The sequence below is a fragment of the Nycticebus coucang genome, chromosome 3 (genome assembly GCF_027406575.1).
Source record: "Nycticebus coucang isolate mNycCou1 chromosome 3, mNycCou1.pri, whole genome shotgun sequence".
Classification (NCBI taxonomy): Eukaryota; Metazoa; Chordata; class Mammalia; order Primates; family Lorisidae; genus Nycticebus; species Nycticebus coucang.
In genome coordinates, this window is record NC_069782.1 from 131,278,679 (window position 1) to 131,285,162 (window position 6,484).

The following is a 6,484-nucleotide window of genomic DNA, read 5'->3' on the forward strand; positions in this document are numbered from 1 at the left end:
TTAACTCCCAAGCCAAGAAATATGAACACCTACAGCACAGATTGATGTGTATCTGGATTTATTCAATAGGACCATGTCCAGAAAGACCTATTTCTACCCAGGCAACCCCTTGGCCTGGATGTTGCTACTCAGCATCACCTGAGCCCCAGATGTCTCTCGTCCAAGGCTTGAGCCAAGGTTGGGCTGCCAACCAGCTTTGTCCTCAGCTGGGACTTGTAGTTTGCATTCTGCTCAGCCTCATAATGAGCTTAGGGTGGACTCATGGACCTGAGACAGTTCCTTGGTCTCTTAGGGAAGGGAAGTATCTCTCAGTCTTATCCATGGCTAATGTTAACTCTTCAGCTTCATGGAAGTCTACCAAGGTTGACACAGACTCTGTCTCAAAAAAAAAAAAAAGTCTCAAGCTGTTTCCTGTGTATTGTGCCAGGATGTTATAGCCCACAGAGCAATCTCCAACTTTTGGGCTAAAGCAATCCTCTTGCCTCAGTTTTTCTATTTTTAGTAGACAAGGTCTTGCTTTTGCTCACTCTGGTCTCAAACTCGTGAACTCAAGCAATCCACCTCCCCCAGCCTCCCAGAGTGCTAGGTTTACAGGCATGAGGCACTGTGCTTAGTCTGGGGCTGAAGATTTTGAGTAGTAGACAAAGTTTCAGATCCAATGTCCCTGGGTAGGAGAAGAATCTTAAGCTAATGGGCTGAAGAACTTCCACAGGTGTGCCTCACCCCTGGAGCTCTCTCAGGTTTACATGTCAGTAGCCTCTGGAAAATATAAAGGTGAAGATAAAGCTAGGCACTGTAAATTCATATCAGTAAGCACTCTGGGCAAAGGAGAGGAAGCAAAGCAGAACCCTCCTTTACCTGCCTACATGACCTTGGGATCCTAATCCCTCCTTTTACCACCCTACTGCCCATCCATATTCCTAACATTGCCAACTCCAGTTCTATACCTCCTTTCCTTCAGCAAGGGTTCCACACTGCCCAGGGGCCAGACCAGGGACTACAGTAATCTACATCTTCTCTAACCTGCAAGAGTTAGAGGTCAGAGCCCCACCCCTTTTACTACATGTGGCCTGCAGGAAATCAGTCCTAGTGGCCAGAGCAGGCTAGTACCCAAGGACCATTCCTGATTTCCTCTCTTTTTTTTTTTTTTTTTTGGCTGGGGCAGGGTGTGAACCCACCTCCGGCATATGGGACTGGCGCCCTACTCCTCGAGCCACAGGCACCGCCCCCTGCTTTCCTCTCATATTCTGAACCTGCCTTCAGCCTAGCCCTGGCCACCTGTCATTGATATTGTTATAACAGGCAGTTTTCTAGCTGATGTCCCTGTCTCCTCAAATCTAACCTCTATTTTATTTTATTGTTATTTTTTTGAGACAGTCTCACTATGTTGCCCTCAGTAGAGTGCCGTGGCATCACAATTCACAGCAACCTCAAACTCTTAGTCTTAAGCAATTCTCTTGCCTCAGCCTCCTAAGTAGCTGGGACTACAGGCACCCACCACAACACCAGGCTATTGTTTTTGTTTTTTTTTTTTTTTTTGGGACAGAGCCTCAAGCTGTTGCCCCTGGGTAGAGGGCTGTAGCATCACAGCTCACAGCAACCTCAAACTCCTGGGCTTATGTGATTTTCTTGCCTCAGCCTCCCAAGTAGCTGGGACTATAGGCGCCCGCCACAATGTCCAGCTATTTTTTGGTTGTAGTTATCATTGTTGTTTGGCAGGCCCAGGCTGGATTCGAACCCACCAGCTCTGGTGTATGTGGCCGGCGCCTTAGCCACTTGAGCTGCAGACACCAAGCCAGGCTATTTTTTTGTTGCAGTTGCCATTGTTGTTTAGCTGGCCTGCACCAGGTTCAAACCCACCAGCCTCGGTCTATGTGGCCAAAGCTGTAACCACTGTGCTACGAGCATGGAGCCATTTATTATTTATTTATTTATTTATTTTTGAGAAAGAGTCTCACTATGTTGCCCTGGGTAGAGTGCTATGACGTCACAGCTCACAGCAACCTCCAACTCTTGGGCTTAAGCAATTCTCTTGCCTCAGCCTCCCAAGTAGCTGGGACTACAGGCACCTGCTACAGCACCTGGCTATTTTTTGTTGCAGTTCTTCATTGTTGTTTAGCTAATCCAAGCTGGGTTCGAGCCCGCCAGCCTCAGTGTATGTGGCTGGTGCTGTAACCACTGTGGTACGAGTGCCAAGCCAAATCTAACCTTCATTTATTTTTATTTATTTATTTATTTTGAGACAGAGCCTCAAGCTATCTCTCTGGGTAGAGTGCTATGGCATCATAGCTCACAGCAACCTCCAACTCCTGGGTTTAAGTGATTCTCTTGCCTCAGCCTCCCAAGTAGCTGGGACTACAGGTGCCCACACAATGCCTGGCTATTTTTTGGTTGTAGTTGTAATTGTTTGGCAAGCCTGGGCCGCATTGGAACTGGCCAGCTCTGGTGTATGTGGCTGGCGCCTTAGCTGCTTGAGCTACGGACGCCAAGCCTCTAACCTTTATTAATGAGAGCATTGTAATAAGCAAATCTAATCAAGTTCAGCACCTACTCCAATATTCATGGCAAAGGCCAAACTCCTAACAAAGACATCCTTCCTTTGTGTCTGGCTCTGCCTCTCTGGTCTTCTCTGCAGCCAGCCACACTTTCTTTTTTCTTTTACAGATAGAATTTTGTTCTGTCAGCCAGGGTGGAGTGCCATGGCTTAGTCATAACTCACTGCAACTTCAAATTCCTGGGCTCAATCTTCCTGTCTCAGCCTCCCTCATAGCTGAGACTAGAAACATATGCCACCACACCGAATTTTTAATTTTTTTGTGGAGAGTGTGTCTTGCTATGTTGACCTCAAGGCTGGCCTTAAACTCTTGGCCTCAAGTACCCCTCCTGACTCAGCCTCCCAAAGTGCTGGGATTACAAGCATGAGGTCCACTCTTTTTTTTTTTTATTTTGAGACAATCTCACAATCTCATTCTGTTGCCCTGGGTAGAGTGTCATGGCATCATAGCTCACAACAAGGTCAAACTCCTGGGCTCAAGTGATCCTCTTGCCTCAGCCTCCAGAGTAGCTGGGAGTACAGACACCTGCCACAATGCCCGGCTAGTATTTCTATATTTAGTAGAGATGGGATCTCATTCTTGTTCAGGCTGATCTTGAACTCCTGATCTCAAGTAATCCTATAAGATACAGGCCTAAGCCACCACATCCATCCAGGCTCACTCTTTTTTTGTGTGGTGATTGCCTAGTTGTTCATCTTCCTGATTAGTATACAAGTTCCCTTGAGGACAGAGACCATGGTTATTTGCATTTTTATATCCTCAACATATATCACAATGTCAGGCCCGTAGTAGGTTCAAGTATTATTGAGAATGAAAAAACCAACTAGTCCCTAAGTCTGAGGTGAGAAGAAGGGATTAGCTTCTGAGCTTTAGAGGTTCTCTAGCTTTCTTCCCTTCTTCCCATAAGCCAGACTGGTTGATATAGACCTGAAACTGATGGAATTCAGTCAAGTGGATCTGAAAGAAGCACTAGGGCCACCTGGGGCAGTAGAGGGAAGGGATGGGAAAGCCACTGAACTGGGGCCATCTTGGGAGTTGGGATGGGGGTGGAAGATACGGACATAAACCCCTTCTCTTCTCCACTATTCTGAACCCCTCATTCAGAATCACAGTCCTCTAAACCACAAATTAGGAGAAGATTTCCTATAGGAAAGCCTGAGACAATGAAGTTCCAGAGGAGAGAAGGACAGCAGGAGCTAGCGGGAGTTGTGGGTTGAGGTCAAAGGACTGGAAGATTAATCCTTTTTTTTTTTTTTTTTTTTTTTGTAGAGACAGAGTCTCACCTTATCGCCCTCAGTAGAGTGCCGTGGCATCACACAGCTCACAGCAACCTCCAAATCCCTGGGCTTAGGCGATTCTCTTGCCTCAGCCTCCCAAGTAGCTGGGACTACAGGCACCTGCCACAACGCCCGGCTATTTTTTTTGTTGCAGTTTGGCCGGGGCTGGGTTTGAACCCGCCACCCTCGGCATATGGGGCCGGCGCCCTACCCGCTGAGCCACAGGCGCCGCCCTGCAAGATTAATCCTAATGTTGAATATGGCTATCAGAGAACCTGTCCTTTTGAAGTGTTCCACTGTGCAAATACACCAGAGTCTGGTTACAGGTATCCAACCTATTCTTTTCCGCCCCACATTGGAAGAAAATAAACACACAAACACTAATGAAAACTGATTAGCAAAAAGAAGGGTCGTACATACTTTTCGTGATATCTGACACCACAGATGAGAAAAAAAAGTCCTCACAAAATCAGCACGTGGCCCACAGGCCACAGGTTGGACACCACCCCTTTACACTGACCTGGGTGGTCAGAAAAAGAATGAGAATCAGACTGGGGGAAGAGAGCAACTTTAGACTCTCAGGTCCATAGGTAGCTACCCCAGAATGGAAGGTTTGGCAGCCTTACTGCCCTGAAAAGAAGAAAAGAAAATCCTCCAACTGGCTCCTCTAGCCCCAGCCTCAGCCTCATCTTAGGCACAGGCGTCCCCTAGTGATTACTCTTGTCATTGCCAGCCAGCTCCACCCATTTTCCTCAAACACACACACACTTGCCCTTTTCCCAACTAAGGACTAAAGAAGCCTCTGGAAGCTCGGCGCCTGTGGCTCAAGCGGTAGCTGGCGGGTTCGAATCCAGCTTGGGCCTGCCAAACAACAACAACAAAAAAAAAAAACAATGGCTGCAACCAAAAAATAGCCAGGCGTTGTGGCGGGTGCCTGTAGTCCCAGCTACTTGGGAGGTGGAGGCAGGAGAATCGCTTAAGCCCAGAAGGTGGAGGTTACTGTGAGCTGTGATGCTACAGCACTCTACCCAGGGCAACAGCTTGAGGCTCTGTCTCAAAAAAAAAAAAAAAAAAAAAGTGGCGGGCGCCTGTAGTCCCAGCTGCTCACGAGGCTGAGGCAAGAGAATCGCGTAAGCCCAAGAGTTAAGAGGTTGCTGTGAGCCGTGTGACGCCACGGCACTCTACCCGAGGGCGGAACAGTGAGACTCTGTCTCTACAAAAAAAAAAAAAAAAGAAGAAGCCTCTGGAGGTAGTAAATCAAGTTCTCTGAGGCTGAGCGAGAAAGGAGGACAGGAAGTCAAGAGAGAATTTGGGGAGCAGAATAGTGGAGAAGAGACGGGGTCATGGAATTGTACTGGGATGGTATTACCAAGAAGAAAAGGGCCTGGGCTGCCAAGATTCTTCCTCACCAGGAGTCTGTTTCAGCTACCAGCCTGACTTGGATAATTTGGTCCAACTGGGGAGGAAGTTCAGGGGGTAGCAGAGTTTCCTGGGAGGGCACAGTGAGATCAACTTTTATGTGAATATGAAATACAAGAATAAGATATTTGGCCTTCTTCAAAATCAATGAAGTCTAACTTCATGCATAAAATGTAAAATAGAGGAGAATCCTCCTCCCCCGGAATAAAAAATTTTTAGGCCAGGCATGGTGGCTCAACCCTGTAATCCTAGCACTCCGTCCGGGAGGCTGAGGAGGGTGGATTGCCTGAGCTCAGGAGTTCGAGAACAGCCCGAGCAAGAGTGAGATCTTGTCTCTATTAAAAAAAAAAAAAAAAGGTGGAGCCTCTGGCTCAGTGGGTAGGGTGCTGGCCCCATATACTGAGGGTGGTGGGTTCAAATCTGACCCTGGCCAAATTGCAACAAAAAAATAGCCGGGCGTTGTGGTGGGCGCCTGTAGTCCCAGCTACTCGGGAGGCCGAGGCAAGAGAATCGCCTGAGCCCAGGAGTTGGAGGTTACTGTGAGCTGTGTGATGCCACGGCACTCTATCCAGGGCGATAAAGTGAGACTCTGTCTCTACCAAAAAAAAGCTTGGTATTATGGCAGGCATCTGTAGTCCCAGCTACTTGGAAGGCTGAGGCAAAAGGATAGCTTGTGTCCAAGAATTTGAGGTTGCTGTCAGTTACGATGCCACAGCACTCTACCCAGGGTGACTCTGTCTCAAAAAAAAAAAAAAAGTAGCTCTGTGAGTAGGGCACCAGCCACATACACCGAGGCTGGCGGGTTCAAGCCTGGCTGGGCTTGCTAAACAACAATGACACCTGCAATCAAAAAATAGCCGGGTGTTGGGTGGCACCTGTGGCTCAGTGGGTAGGGCGCCGGCCCCATATATGGAGGATGGCGGGTTCAAACCCAGCCTCAGTCAAACTGTAACAAAAAAATAGCCAACCATGTGGTGAGCGCCTATACTCCCAGCTGCTTGAGAGGCTGAGGCAAGAGAATCACCTAAGCCCAGGAGTCAGAGGTTGCTGTGAGCTGTGACACTGTGGCACTCTACCAAGGGCAACAAAATGAAACTCTGTCTCAAAAAAAATAAAAATAAAAATAGCCAGGTATTGTGGCAGGTACCTGTAGTCCCAGCTACTTGGGAGGCTGAGGCAAGATAAAACTTAAGCCCAAGAGTTTGAGGTTGCTGTGAGCTGTGATGCCACAGT